General features: G+C 37.6%; 1 protein-coding gene across 3 annotated transcripts in view; it reads right to left on the bottom strand.

The window, feature by feature from the left end:
- Window positions 1-16530, bottom strand: part of B3galt1 (beta-1,3-galactosyltransferase 1) — a 466025-nt gene that overhangs the window by 73057 nt on the left and 376438 nt on the right. The window lies entirely within an intron of this gene.

Raw genomic sequence — 16530 nt, 5'->3', positions numbered from 1 at the left:
TTTCTTTAATGCTATATTTGAAAATGTATTGATCACCACTGGGAAACCTATGCTAATACTGTGCCCCTCTTGATTAATAACCAGAATATACAGGGAGTTCGAAAAACTAAACTCCCCCAAAGATCAATGACCCAATGAAGAAATGGGCAAATGAACTGAACAGAGCTTTTTTAAAGAAGTCCAAATGGCCACAAAACACATGAAAAAATGCTCAACATCCCCGGCCATAAAAAAAAATGCAAATTAAAATCACGTGCAAACTCTACCTCACTTCTGTTACAATGGCTATCGTCAAGAACACAAACAGCACCTGTTGGTGAGGATGTGGGGAAAAGGAACCCTCATACGCTGTTGGTGGGATTGTACATTAGTATAATCACTATGGGAAAAAGTATGGAGATTCCTCAAAAATCTAAAAATAGAACTGCCGTATGATCCAGCAATACTACTCCTAGGGAAATACCCAAAGGAGTGTAAGTCATGTTACAATAAAGGCAACTGCACACCCATGTTTATTGCAGCACTATTCACAATAGCTAAGCTATGGAAACAGCCAAGATGCCCCACTACTGATGAATGGATTAAGAAAATGTGGTATTTATATACAACGTAATTTTATTTGGTTATAAAGAAGAATGAAATCTTTGCCATTTGCAGGTAAATGGGTGGAACTGGAAAACATCATCTTAAATGAAGTTATTCAGGTTCAGAAAGCCAAAGGCTGCATGTTTTCTCTCATCTGTGAATATAGACCCAATACAAATACAAACAATATTATGAAAAACAGGTCACACTAAGGGGAGGTCACATATAAGAGAGGAAAGGTAAAAGAAAGAAGTTAGGAAAGTGAACATGGTTGATGTACTTCCTATGAATATAGAATTTTTAAACCTGTTGAAATCAACATTAAAACGGGACAAAGGTAGAAAGGAGACAAATAGAGGGGATGAACCAATTTGGGTTATAATTCATATAAACATGAAAATGTCACAATGAAACACCTTGTATAGCAGTCTTAAACAAACAAAAATGTCATTATTTTCCTCAAAAGCAGAGAACAAGAAGCCAAAACAAGTCCTCTGGGGGGCTTGTTCCAGTGGGAGGGGAAGGATATATGAGAAGGCTGTAGGAGGGTGAATATGGAGAAAATATTACGTATCATGTATGAAAATGGAAAAATGAGACCTGTTGAAACTACTCCAGGGATGGGGAGAGGAGGAATAAAAGAGAATGATGGGGGGGGGCACTGAATTCAACTATGATATATTGTAAGAACTTTTGCAAGTGTCACAGTGTATCCCCAGCACAATAATAAAAATTAAATAAATAAAGTAAATATATAAAAAATAATACTTTGTCCCTCTTGACTAAGACTTAGAAGGAATTCCCTCCTGTTCATTACTTTTTCCTTCTCTCCCAACTCTTAGCTCATAATTCTACTTCCTATAAGGCTTCATGTCAAAAATATTCTTACCCCTAATGCATGGAAGCCATTACCCAAGTGTCCTTTCAGACATTTGGTTGCATTTGTCTTGGAGTTGGTCTGAACAATGCAGATTTTTGTGGTTTTCAATAATTCACCCATATGTTTGCTTGATTAAAATACTGACCCCTTTTAATTCTTTTTATTTAGTAATGAGAGTAGAATGAGAGGGAGAATTCAGCTCGGGGAGCTCACATTCAATGAAGACATGAAAAAGATTTAAATTGGTGTTCAGACTAACAAGTTGTCCTTTGGAACACTAATCCTTTCTATAACTTCTAATGCTTTCTGGAACTTTAAAACTTTATCCCAGTTAGAAATATATGCCAGGTTACAAAGTCCATTCATGTAAATATTGTTTCTTCCTTCCTAGTTAGAGCAGAATATAGTAGTCCTGGAAGGCAGAGGTAATAGCAATTTCAACAAAGTCTGCTTCAAAGAAAACTATGTGCTTCAGTGTGCAGACTGTGTTGAAGGAATTTAACTGGGATTATAGGTGAAAAATCATGCTCCTAAGCACTATAGCATTCTGAAATGAAAAGACATGAGGGGCAACAGCAGAGACACGACGCATACCCTTGTCTAAGCTAAGAGCTAGCTGTGAATATACGGTCCAAATGAGACCAACAATAACTTACCTGAGCTTATGTATTCGATTGTTGTAACTCTAGCTTTATCATCCTATCATGATAAAGATATCATGCTCTTGTCCCCTCTCACATTGTGAGCCACACTCTCCAGCCAGGCCATTTTCAGGGAGCATTAATCAGGCTACGAATGGATGATGTTTTCTTTATATTTTGATTTTCTTTTTATTGTCCCTTTCCTGTCCTTACAGAGTCAAGTTATTACTCTCCACTTTTATAGCTGTCTTTGTTCAAAATTTATTCATTTTTTGTGAATTCAGTTATCCATCAATCACCTAATTACTCCAATATTTGGTGAACTCGCACAGGCTGCAGTGTGGGTTCCAGTCTCCCACTACATCTAAGAGTTCAACAGTGAGGAAACCCTGGGAGGAACAACATGGAAAGATCAGAAAAGGTGAGTTAAGCTGAATCTTCAAGTACAACTGGGAATTATCTGGAGGGAGGTTGGACATTCTAGGCAAAGGGAGCAGCATATGCAAAGGCATAAAAAGAGAGTGGATGGTGTGTGTCAGGACTGAAAATGATTGAGTAGACGAAGAGAAAGTGGTGTTGCAGAGGAGAGGGAGTCCTGAGAGATAAGTCGGGGGGGGGGTCCCAGGTAAGTAGTGTCCAGAAATGAGTCTGGACTTATAGCTGGTTATCGTTTGTGCAACTTAAAGGGTTTAGGGGGTTATTTCACCTTCCCCCAAATCCTGTCTGCTGATTTCAATTGCAATTCATTCTTCTATATTCAGGTTTTCTGACTCCTCTAGTTGTAGCTCCTAGAGAGTAAGTGAGAATTTGTTTTATCTGATCATTTTCTCAGGGATTTTCTGGAGGAAAGGACTGCATAAATATAGGTACCTGGGAGGTTTGGAAAGAGCTAAAAAGTAAGAAATACAAGAGAAACTAATAAGAACATGAGTAAAATTTATGGATTAATAAACATTTTTCCACAGAAAAACAAACAACTTCTCTGGACAGCTAATACATATACTTCTTACCATTATTCCAGTTAGCTCTTATGTGCTATGCACTGTATTCTGTGCTATTCTGTTCTATTTTATAGTGTTTCATGCCTCACAGTCTTTCAAAAGTGGTATAGTTTTCTCCACTTTACAGATGAGAGAATGGGAACTCAGATATATTAAATAGCTTGTTTAATGTAGCTATCATAAACAAAAAAATGTAACTTTTTCTTACAAAAATGAATAACAAGAAAGCAAAATAGGGCCTATCTTGGGGGTTGGGTGACAATGGGAGGGGGAGGATTTGAAAAAAGGGTGTAGGATGGTGACTATGGTGGAAATACTACCTATACATGTATATAAATGGAAAAGTGAGACCTTTTGTAAAGGAGAATGGTGGAGGGGGTGAATTCAATACTGATACATTATAAGAACTTTTGTAAATGTTACATTGTGCCCCCAGAACAATAATTTAAAAAAGGAAATGCTAAAAACAAAAGATTAAGATTGGCCATGGTGGCTTATGTCTGTCATTCTAGCTACGTTGGAGTAGGAGATTGGAGGATTGCAGTTTGAGGCCTCCCCTAGTAAACGTTCATGCGACCATGTCTCAGCAAAAAAGCTAAGCATTGTAGTATGCTCTGTTATCCCAGCTATGTGGGAAATGTAAATAAGAGGATCATACTCCAGGCTGGCTTAGGCATAAAGGAGAAATCCTATTGAAAAAATTACAAAAGAAAAAGGGGCTGGGATGTAGCCCAAGTGACAAAATGCTGGTTAGCAGCCCAAGGCCATGAGTTCAAACCCCAATACCACACACACACACACACACACACACAAAAGTTACACACCTGTAAGTGTGACCAGGTAAATGGTCATTCCCAAACTACATAAGGCATGTTGGGACAATAAGTATCATCCTGGATGGAAAAGCCATCTCAGTTCAAGTTGGGAACGTGTGGCTGCTCTTCTCCCAGTATGCTTTTCTTAAATGTATCTCCATTGGTTGGAGTTTTTTCTAGTTCATGCTGGTTTGCTAGACACTGCACTATGCCAGTTCTGTAGGGATTTCTACTCATCAAAAAATGATTTCCAAAAAGCACACTAGAGCTTGAAACTGCTGGGTGTAGGGTGGGAAACCTGCAACAGCTGAAGAAATTTTGAAACACTTTGCAGGTCCCTTTCTCTGGAGTCCTAAAGCACAAAGACATTGAAAGAATTCGTAATTCTACTGACCTTCTTTTCCTTTTCTCTTTAGATGTGAGAACAAATACAAGCCTAGTATTATTTCAGTCAATCCTAGGCAAGTTAGTATTTACTAAACCCTCTGTCTGAAAACAAACAAACAACAAACAAACAGAGAATCTGAAATATGAAAAGGAACCAGTGCAGAATCTAAAAAGTGGCCAAAGATAATATGGACTCAAAGCCAGGGTGTTAAAAATGGCCTTTTTCTTACAACAAAACAGATTTTGCAGGTGGCCAAACAAATACAAAACCATGCTTCTGGGCAGGAAGTAGTAATGTACCTAAGGAAAGAAAGAGTCATATGATGCACTCAGCTCCAAAGATTAATTTCATGTGTGTTGGAGGAAGCTGTGGTTAATGGCCAACCTGCTCTGGTTTACTTTTTGAGTAATCCTAGTTTGTGATGGAGATTTTCTGTGTCTCAGTAGCTTTAAAGATAAAATAAGTGCAAGACAACTTCTGCTTCCTCTGCAACATACATTAAAGGTCTTCATAACCATTGCCAGATCACTTGAGTTTCTGGGGAAAGGGTTCTGTATAGGCAGATGGCATTAGGATCTAACAAGGAGAATGGGGTATTGATAGCTCATCAGCTCATGGTCTCGGATTCTGAGCACATACAGTAATCTTTTTAAATTTTTTTTGGTGGGGGATTGAACCCAGGGCCTTAGGCTTGCTCAGCAAGCACTACCACTGAGCCATGTACCCAGCATTTTGCCCAGGCTGGCTTCAAATTTACAATCCTACTTCCTGATTAGCTGGGATTATAGATATGTACCACCCCATCTGGCCTGATTGATCAATTATTCTAAATAAATAGGATTGCCATTAGTGTTTTGGTTTGTTCATTCAGGTTAGTGAGTACACAACATAGATTTTCCTGATAAAGAAATCTCTTTGCTTCCTGAAAAACCCAAAGCCAAGGACCCACTGAAAAAAAAACTAAACAAAACAAAAATAAAAAACCAAAAAAATTCAGCTGAGAATTTCTGGAAGGCACTGAGTGACACAAAGCAGAATCCTCTGGTGGGTTCTTTGAGTTTTACAAGATTTTTTAAAAATCCTGTTTAACAGGCAAGTTAATGTATCAGTGAAATAGAGAGTTGCACATATAGCATTTGTCATTCCTTTTAGCAGCTTTACCACAACAGCAAGACACTGATGACACATTAACTTGTCATCCATTAAATACAAATCCCTCCAAATGAGAATATTCAACTGGAACACTTGAAAGATTTTCCCCCCAGGGACCTTACTGTATCTCTGATTAGCTCAATCACAGAACTCTCCAGTAAATATTCACCTTCACCTTTCAGGAAGTTAATGGGGCAGAATTTTCAATTTCAGAAGCATATGTTTCTCTTAGAAACTGCATGGTGGATAGTCTGTTGTTTTGAATAATTTTTTTAAACCCAAAACTTGAGAAGGGTCTTCTTTTGTCCAGCTCAAAGTAAGGCCTAAGAGCAGGTGGGTAGTATCTCTAGAGAACACAGTGCAGTTCAGCATCCCATCTATCATGGGGCAGGCAGTTGATGATTAATTTTATGTTCAACTTGACTGGGCTAAGGGATGCCCAGACAGCTGGTAAAACATTGCTTCTATGTGTGTCTGTGAGAGTGCATCTGGAATACACTAGCATTGGAATTGTTAGAATGAGTAAGAAAGGGCTCCTTCACTGAGGCAGGAGGGTACCATCCAATCTGTTGAGAGGCTGAAAAGAATAAAAAGTGGAGTAAGAGCAAATTTGCTTTCTCTGCTTGAGCTGAGACATTCATCTTCTGCCCTTTGACATCAATACCTCTGAACTCAGATTGGGATTTGCAACATTGATTCCTTTGGTTCTTAAGCCTGTAGGTTTGGACTGGAACCATATCACCAGCTTTTCTGAGTGTCCAGCTTGCAGACAGCAGATAGCCTTCATAATCTCATGAGGCAATCCCACATGGGAAATCTCTATCTAGATAGCTATTTATAGGAGAGCCCTGACTAACACAGGCAGGTACAAGGCAATACCTATTTCCTGTGTGTTGGCTGTCCTACTGAGTTGGCCTGGCAGTCATTCCAGCTTTCTTCACATGTAGACATGGTTGCAGGAACCTCACCAAATAGTCTGCTGCCACCCTCTGATGTCTGAAGGAATGTCTTTAGGTTCTGATTTCCCTTGCATATTCAAGTGTACTTCATTTATTCATCTGTGATGCACTGAACACCTACTAGGAGGCAAGTATTGGGCAGGGAAGACACGTGGGAACTTATTTTCTAGGAGAGGGAGACAGAAAATAAATGATAACATGCTACACAGATGCAAGATAGTCTCAGATAATAAGTGCTACAAAGCAAATAAAACAACTGAACAAAGGTGGGATTGGGAGAGGAGCTGCTGATAACTTGGTCACTCGCAGAGGAAGTGACAGCAGAGCTGAGAATAGAAAGCCTTGCTGTCTCTGCTTCAGTCTAAATGTTTTACTAAGCTTTTCTCTCCTGTTCTTGGCTCCTTGTGGTTAATGCTTTATTGGGAGTATCCTTCTAGCTTTAACCTCTGCTCCCTTCCTGGTCTCTTGGATCTTCTTGGCTTTGTGTTGCCCTGCTGCATCCCACCTGCTCTTGTAGATGTCTCTAGCTTCTAGAGACATATGCTAACACTGTTACTTTGCTGGGTCTACTGTAGCACAGCACTGAAAACTGGATAGTTGAACAACACAAATGTTCTTCACAATTCTGAAGGCCACAAGGCTGAGAAGGTTTGGGTGGGAGGAATTCCTTTGAGGGCTGTGAGGCAGAATCTGTTCTGTGTGTTCCCTTACTTCTGATGGATTGTTGTCAGTTTTTTGGTTTCCCTTACCTTGTGATCTCTGCTTTCATCTGCATGTCTGTTTCTTTTGTGTCTCAATTTTCCCTTCTTATGAGGATACCAGTCATACTGGAGTCGGGCTTACTTTAATGACTTCATTTTACCTTGCTTACTTCTGTAAAAACCTTATTTCCAAATAAGGTCACACCCTACGGTATGGGAGTTGAGACTACAAAGTGTCTTTTTTGGGTAGGACACCATTCAGCCTGAACCTTCCTTGGTGGCAGCAAAAGAAAATACTTTGTTCCACAGACTTCCCACCTTCACATTTAATTTTCCTGATTTGAGCTTGTGTATGACCAAGTAAATTCTTATTTTTTGGTAAACCAGCTTTCAAGGAGTGAAAAATTTATAATTAGCATTCAAAGAAGAATGGAACAGTGTGAAACAGACATAAAATTTTATTTGTTTTAAGATTTAGAGAAAAAAACAGTGCACGTTCAGACCATATGTCATAGATCTTGTTTGTTTGTGGTCAGTACTGGAGTTTGAACTCAGGGCCTTGTGCTTGCTAGGTTGGTGCTCTACCATTTGAGCCGCTCCACCAGCCCTATATGACCATTTTAAGCAGTCCTTTGCTCCTGTTACCTCCTTTTTCTTTTGACTTCTTTACAAATTCACACTAGTTGAGAAAGATAACGCAGGATTGCAGCATATTTCCCAAACTAACAGTTCCTGAGATACTGGCTTGGTTTCTGGGAATAAGGAAAATTTTCTTGTCTCATCTCATACTATAGGCATTTCTGTTACTCAGAACCAATTTTGAATATTCACAGAGTGCATGGCACTGCAAAAGTGATTTTAACATAGAAACCCATATAAGTAACTTAAAAATATGAAGGAAAACAATACAGTTGAAAAAGCAAAAGGAAAATAGATAAAGAAAAAGAAAAAAGAAAGAAAGGAAGGAAGGATGGACTTGTCTTTAGAAAATGCTCTTGAAATGGGTGAAGTGCTAGTGTGTATAGTACATCATGATACTGAATAGGATAAAAAAGATATTTCCAGAAAAATGTTTTGATCCCAAATGAATTTCTTTTTTTTTTTTCATTTTTCTTTTATTATTCATATGTGCATACAAGGCTTGGTTCATTTCCCCCCCCTGCCCCCACCCCCTCCCTTACCACCCACTCCACCCCCTCCCGCTCCCCCCCTCAATACCCAGCAGAAACTATTTTGCCCTTATCTCTAATTTTGTTGTAGAGAGAGTATAAGCAATAATAGGAAGGAACAAGGGGTTTTGCTGGTTGAGATAAGGATAGCTATACAGGGCATTGACTCACATTGATTTCCTGTGCGTGGGTATTACCTTCTAGGTTAATTCTTTTTGATCTAACCTTTTCTCTAGTTCCTGGTCCCCTTTTCCTATTGGCCTCAGTTGCTTTAAGGTATCTGCTTTAGTTTCTCTGCGTTAAGGGCAACAAATGCTAGCTAGTTTTTTAGGTGTCTTACCTATCCCCAAATGAGTTTCTTCAAAGCAGGTTGTGAGGGTGGAATCAAGGTATCTCCGTTCTGCGGGGAAATCCAGGAACTCAGACTGCAACAGAACTAATTGATAAATGAGCCCCAAAGGCCAGGGCTTCTAGTTGGCTACATTAATTTGGCATATGGTTATCCTGATGCCCAGCTCCCTCCCTTTTTCTCACTCTTGTAATTATGCTGTAAATAAGCACAGGAGAAGAAGAAATAAAACACTATTAACACTAGATAATGGTCCTTGAAGGAAGAATTTCATAAACCATTATGCAATCCAGCTTGCTAACTTATTACCTCTCCAAGTCACAGAGGGCCAGCTCGTTCTCCTAGCTGCTCATTTAAGAAAGCCTCCTTGCCTATGAAAGGAACCATGCCCATGGAAGTTGAAATCCCTGAGTGCTTATAGAAGTCAACATTGTGTCTCCTCTGCCTCTGGTAGACAAAGAGCTAATTTGTTCCTTTTTAAATTTTAATTATGAATCTTTTCAAAGAGATCCCAGAATTGAACTCACCCAATACGTCATGTGCAACAAGGAAGGGCTTAAAGCAGAAGGTAATATTCCTCATGACTTGGCAGTCAAAATATTTTCCCTCCCAAATCTGGAAGAAATGACTTGAACCTTTCTTCTTTTTGGTTCAAGATACCTTGTATTTCCTGAAAAGGTCTTTATAAATCCACACATTTAGAAGAATGGGCCTAACTTAAGAGAGCAGTGGTCAGGGTGAGGACATCTTTGTGTGGGCTCAGGGCTCTTGCTATTCTGAAAGCCACACTCTATTTCACAAAGGAGAATGTGCACTTAAAATTAGAAGGGAAGATTACAGCTTTCTTCAAATCAATGTTTTGCCCTAGTTCTCAAATTTGGAGAATTTTTTAACATTGCTGCAATCCTCTCAGGGAAAAATGAAAATGAGGATATCTCATTATTTTAAATAAATGCTTGGCTTCCTTTGCAGTGGTGGATATTGTGTCCTGACTGCCTTACAGAAGACACGGTTTTAAAGATGACGGGCAGAGCAATCACTCTTTAATCATAGGCAGCTGAACGCTTGGTGGTGCGATAGGCCTCGGGTGGAGCTTCTCTACTGGGAAAGGAAACGCCAGTATTTTTTATTAGAAATGTGGAAGAGGATGAGAGGAAAGACATCCAACTAATATAAACAGCAGCTGGGAGAATTTAAAAATGATGAGCTATGTGATACTGGAAGAGTATTCATTTGGCGCATTATTCGGGGTGTGTGGAGTCTGATATAAATGGCTATCTGTGGGAGCCAGAAAAATGTTAGTGTATGTACTATCTAAAATGCATGAAGCCTGGGGAGGTATTTTTTATCTCAACACATAGATATTGTATTATTTTAGGTCATATTTCAAAAGAATGAGATTAGCACTATATAGCAACTGATAACATATGTAAGAGAATTTGTGATTTTTATTTTCTTTTGTTTTCTGACTCAAATGCTTCTTTATATGACATCAATTTGTTAGAATATTTAATAGCTAAAAATAGTTCTATGTAGTTCTATCAGTGGAAATTACTTCATAGGCAGTTAATCTTCCGGCAGTGGAAGAGTTGGATCTGACTTCTGGATTTTTAGGCATTTGCCTTTCAATTCTATGCAAGTCTATGCCTGTTTCTTGATCTATAAGATGAGAATGCTAATGTCTGGTTGTGCTTTGTAGGGTCATTGTAAGGTTCAAATGGGATAGCGTATTTGAAAATACTTTAGTGCCAGATGAATTTAAAGCACTGCTATTATTAATATAAATGTGATAAATAAAGACAAAGCTAGAAAGGATTGCCTATAAACGGTTTCAGGAGGAATGATCAACCAATGCATCTTGACTAATTGGTGCAAAAGCAGTTTTCTTATTTGGCTGTCGCTCAAGAGGATAAAATAAAACTTGGCACTTCTTGTTGACTGTTTTCATACGCTTTCAGCTTCATTTTATGAAGCCTATATAAATACCTCTTGCATTTGTGTAAAAAACAGGGAGGTACTCAGGTTAGAAGAAACATTGTGACTATTTATTATTAGCACTAAGGGACAGAATTTTTTTGAACATAATTTCACAATATTAAAAGTCTATAGATCTGGCCTGCTGAATAGCATGTTGGTAGATGTAATTAACATTAAATGTATATTAAAATAGCCAGAAATTAGTATACCATGATTTTTTGCAGAAGTTTAAGACAAAGCCAATATAAAATATAACTTGGTAGGTTTTTCCCAAAGGCTTGTGAAGGTTATGATGGAACCTATCTGGAATGTAATATTGCCAAGTGTCATCATTTGATCATTAACCAAGGGACATATCAATTTTCAGTATTAGGATCAGATTTATGAATTGTTATAAAATTCCACACAAATGAAAGCATAACAATGACAGACAAGTTTGTTTAGCAGGGTAATTTTTTAGCAACAGCTTTTTTGTTTCTAAAATCTGGGGTATTCATGTGATTTTCTTTATTTGTATGTCCTGGCCAGTTAGATGAAGCTGCCATACACCCTCTGTCAAGGAGGTTGTTTCTTCACAGTCCTGCCCCTGCCGGTCTCCAGCATGGCTCCACACAAGCCACTGCAAAACATTTGCTCAGCCTCACTGGCTAGCATTCTGCACGTGAAATTTCTGTGTCTCAACACCCCTCACTTCATTTACAACTTCCTTTTCGCCAAAGATTCTTATTCTAACTCTGGTTAAAGACCCAGCCTAACAGTTTTCATCCTTCTGGTGCCTTGAACTCTTTGCAACAGTCAACTTTACATTGCTTTTGAGTCTATTTTAGGCTACACTGGATTGTTCTAACTTGGATTCTATGAGAAAAGATTACAATTTTAAAATCTTTCCTAGGGCCTTTGCTTTTCAATGGTCATTCCTTGGTTACTTCACTATTGTCTCTTCCCCACTGCATCAATTTCATTTTTGTCTATCATCTTTACTTTTCACCTGGGCCTTAAAATATTCTGGGGTAAATTCTCATAGTCAGAAGGATTTGATTCATCCGATTTCATATCCTTTCACATTGCTGCCACAGCTCCTTCCTTAGGGTATAAATGTAAATTTATACTGAAGGGAGAAGAAATTTTCTTTCTTTCATAGAAGTCTTTTTACTTTTTTTCCATAGAAAATATATTTTAGAACACAAGTGCTCAAATCTAATTTCTTGGACCAGTAAGTTTGTACTATGGACAAACTAACCAGGCATACGGGACAGGTTTTACTACTGACAACACAAGGTAGAAACGATTCTGTGCTTTTTGCTCCCTTATATAGATGTGAGTTTTACTTTTCTTTATATTTGAGATGTCAGGCTGTTTCTGAAACTGTTCAAATATTCCAAAATGTCCCATTCAAAGCACATTTTACTTGGGCCATTAGAGATGACTTTCCATAAAAGTCTAAAGCTATATTTTTATTTAAAAACTGAACTTTCATGGTCATTTCTTCAGTATGCCTTGGACAGATGGTACAGATGATTTTTCTGAGAAATTCTAAGTTGTTTGCTTTCTCTTTCTTTTGGAACATAATTTCAAAGTTCATCAGACCTGACAGTTTGAAAATTTTGTAACATTAGTATAACTATTAGTATATGGCATAATGATTAGCATATGTATAATGGGAAACAAATCAATTGTAAAAGGAAATAGTCCTTTTCTTTCCTTTTTTTTTTAAACACATGGGACCAAACAAATGTAAAACAATCAGAAATTAAAGGGAAAAATGGACTTGCCATTCTTTCCCTATGTCTCTTCAGTCAGAAGGGTAACCATTTTCATGGCTGGGTAGAATACTACAGCACATAATTAACTTAAGATTCATATAATCTTACTAAGAATTCTAGCAGGTGGCCATTTGTGGTTCCCATTTTCCAGAATAGGAAAGTAAGACCTAGAGAAATTAACCAACTTGGCCCAGCTTCACATGGCTCATGAGTGATTAAACTTGGATATGAGCACAAGTCTATTAAACTGCAATGTGTTGGTATTAATTTCTGGTCACTTTGCTCAAGAGAACGAGCCGTCATAAAACATAAATTTCTACTGTATTCATCTTGGAAAATGCTACATAGCTTACTATGTGAGGAGCAACCCTCTGTGTTGAGGATTTTATTTGAAAACTCTATTTTATCTTTTCATGTTTTTTACACGTGTCTTTTGGCTGAATGTCCCATGGCACACATGATCTTGCCCTGGAAGACAATTGATTATCTCTCTCAGGAAACTCTTGCACACCTTTCCTCAAATTGAATTTACTGAAAACCATATTGACTTTATTTAAAAATAGGCTGCCATAAGTGTACTCTTGAAATTTTCTGAAAATTCATTTGTTTTTTCATGATGTCTTAATTTTAGTATATAATCATATATACCAACATATATGTGCCCATTGGTGAGTCTGTTCTCTTTTTTTGTACAAAAATGGAGCACTATACATCTGTTTGCATTTTATAACATTATATTAACTATGAAAACTAAAATGTAAATTCCCTACCACTATAACCTATGTGGGAAGAAATGAGGAATAATTAGAGGTAGGACTTATATATGCTACCAACAACTGAAATAGTTAATATATTTTTGGTGGTACAGGGGTTTGAACTCAGGGCCTCATGTGATTGGTAGACAAGTGCTCTACCACTTGAGCCATGCTCCCAGATCTTTTTTACTTGTTTTTCAGATAGGGTCTCTTATTTTTACCTAAGGCTGACCTCTGACAGTGATACTATTTTTGCCTCTTGTGTAGCTTAGATTACAGGTGTACACTATCATGCCTGACTTGAAATAGTTAAGTCTTTATGAGAATGATTTGCTGATTCATGGAAGAGACAAAATTTGACTTGGATCTTGAAAATTAAAAATGAAGAGAAAAAGCTCAATAGAGAATAAATTGGTTGCAGAGGAGAAAGATTAAATGGAAAGATGAAAGCATTTGCCAAGAAAAAAATGGGTTAAATTATTTGATGTATCTTAAGAATAGACAGCTGCTCAGTGTGGTGGACTTTTGGGTTTATGGTAGAGGATAATTGAACTTGAGAATGTGAAGTGAGTCATAGTTCATGAGTATTTTTCCTCCATTCTACCTTCATCACTTCTTCATCTTCAAGATGCCCTCAGAACTTTTCCACTGATTGTATTTTAGGCTGATTGTTTCCTTTGTCATGTGGGAAGATACCTCAATCAATAGGGTAATTTTCTCGATTGATTTTAACTGAGCTTCTCTGATAAGCTGTAACCTCTATTAGGGCAAAGATTCTTGTCTTTCTTGCTATTTTTTTTATCACTCTCATTATTATGTCTTTCTTTATCACTATGCTTTAGCATAAAAGTGCAGTGCAAAAACATTGTAGTTGATGAATAAATAACCAGTAAATGTCTTCCAGATAGTCATAAACAGTAATTTGTCATCTAATAGTTACATCAGCAAGAGACCTTTGCTGAGATGTTATAGATAAGTAGATATAATATAGAGCAAGTAGTTTCATGAGGTGCTGGGATATTTCGTATTTTGAGTATCTAATATCTTCTCCCATACATTGCTCTTTTCACTGTGCCATTCAAGGCAAATTCCTAACTCTGATTCAATTAAGGAATTATAATGCTTCTAGCTTAAAATATATTTTCTAGATAAGATATAACATTTCTGTGTTTACAATAATATTCCTAGTATAAAGGCAATAAACACACACATATCATGCATACAAGAGAAATACAGGAAGTATGATATAGAACCTGAACTTTTCTGAGGTGAATGTTTTTCAGTTTTTCACAGGTTTTCAACTGTCAAATCCTTGAATTATTCTTTCCTGAATGTCTTTCTGAAGTGATTTTTATAAATTATCTGACTTTCTATTGTAGTGGGTCATTTATGATTACATCCATCTTGTTCAGCTACAGCAGTAATGTGTAAATCGCATCTCTAAGGAGAGATAAATTGGTGCAAATAGTGCTTTTCACCTTGGGTTACCATAGCCACAGTCATTATTTGCAATAGCTACTGTGCTGTGTTCTTCTACAAAATCCCCTAACAGGATGCTTCACCTCATGTCACATCCAAACTACTGATAAGAATATCTACATTGAAAAGTTTGGAGACAACATAACTGCACTGCCAAGATTGTCTCTCCAGGAAGTTATCCCCAGTTATTGTTAAGTTGGTTTTCATATGCTTGAAAATTCTTTACAGAAGCTGTTTACTGCTAGACTGAAGAGGATGAGAATAAATTAAATTTGTGATAATAAGAAGGGGTTAAGAATAAGTAATAACTGGAAAGTTTTCTAGGCCTGATGAGCAGCTGCAGTAATGGACCCATGGCTCCCCAGTCACATGTCAGTCCCAGAAGATGAATTGAGAATGGTCAATTCTTCTGGGTTCCTTAGGGAGCTCTAGGGGATGGCTCCTGGTGCAACCATCAAAAGTCAAAAATATTATTTATCTTTTACTTGGGTCAGAGAGCTAAGCATATAAGTAAGTGTCCAGAAGGAGTGATATATTCATGGATGTCTGAAAGAAGGTTTAAAAAGTGCTACCTTAAATGGATGGAATTGGAGAACATCATTCTGAGTGAGGTTAGCCTGGCCCAAAAGACCAAAAATCATATGTTCTCCCTCATATGTGGACATTAGATCAAGGGCAAACACAACAAGGGCATTGGACTTTAAGCACATGATAAAAGCGAGAGCACACAAGGGAGGGGTGAGGATAGGTAAGACACATAAAAAATTAGCTAGCATGTGTTGCCCTTAATGCAGAGAAACTAAAGCACATACCTTAAAAGCAACTGAGGCCAATAGGAAAAGGGGACCAGGAACTAGAGAAAAGGTGAGATCAAAAAGAATTAACCTAGAAGGTAACACACACACACAGGAAATTAATGTGAGTCAATGCCCTGTATAGCTATCCTTATCTCAACCAGCAAAAACCCTTGTTCCTTCCTATTATTGCTTATACTCTCTCTACAACAAAATTAGAAATAAGGGCAAAATAGTTTCTGCTGGGTATTGAGGGGGTTGGGGGGGAGAGGGAGGGGGCGGAGTGGGTAGTAAGGGAGGGGGTGGGGGCAGGGGTGAGAAATGACCCAAGCCTTGTATGCACATACGAATAATAAAACAATAAAAAAATAAAAAAAATGCTACCTTATTAATTTGGCTTGTGAGATCCTGATTGGTGGAAACACTGGTTTGAACAACGACTATCGAATTAATAAACTGCAGGGCTGAGCAAAGTCTTTAATTTGGTGTAACCTTTGAGGGTTTCAGAACAGAGCTACAAAGTGGCTCACAGAATTTGTTTTACTTGAAACTTCTTGTGAATACACTCTGGGATGTTATGCCTACATGAACAGTTAAGTGGTCCATGACTTCCATCTTGGAATTGTGAAGGATTATCATCGCCTTTTTTGTTACTGCATTTTGTTCTAATGAACAGAAGGATGCTCATAATCTTTTGTCTATTTTATGAGGTAAACATCATCCAATCTGAGGATTTTTAAAAAAAAATTTGCATCTCTGCTGCCTTATTACTTTCGATGTTCTTACTCTTTCTCTAATAGTATATTTTAAGTCTTTGTTACTCTTGGGAAAGCTTTCATTTTCATGCTACAAAAATGATGGATGCACAAGACAGAAAATTTAGAGCATAAAAATAAGTTAAAGGAAAAGAAAAGAAAAATCAGCCATAATTCTATCCAGCAGATATAAGTACTGTTGACAAGTAGATGTGGATGTTTTGTCTACTTGGATTTTATATAGTTTCATTTATAAATATGGGATCATGCTGTCTGTACAATTTCATGGGCTTTTCTCCCCATTTAACAAGCATCATCAACACTTATGCATGCTATTGTGTACTTTCCCACCACTCATTTCCAGTGA

Source organism: Castor canadensis, chromosome 4, assembly GCF_047511655.1.
Source record: "Castor canadensis chromosome 4, mCasCan1.hap1v2, whole genome shotgun sequence".
Lineage (NCBI taxonomy): Eukaryota > Metazoa > Chordata > Mammalia > Rodentia > Castoridae > Castor > Castor canadensis.
This window is presented reverse-complemented; position numbering and strand designations above follow the sequence as displayed.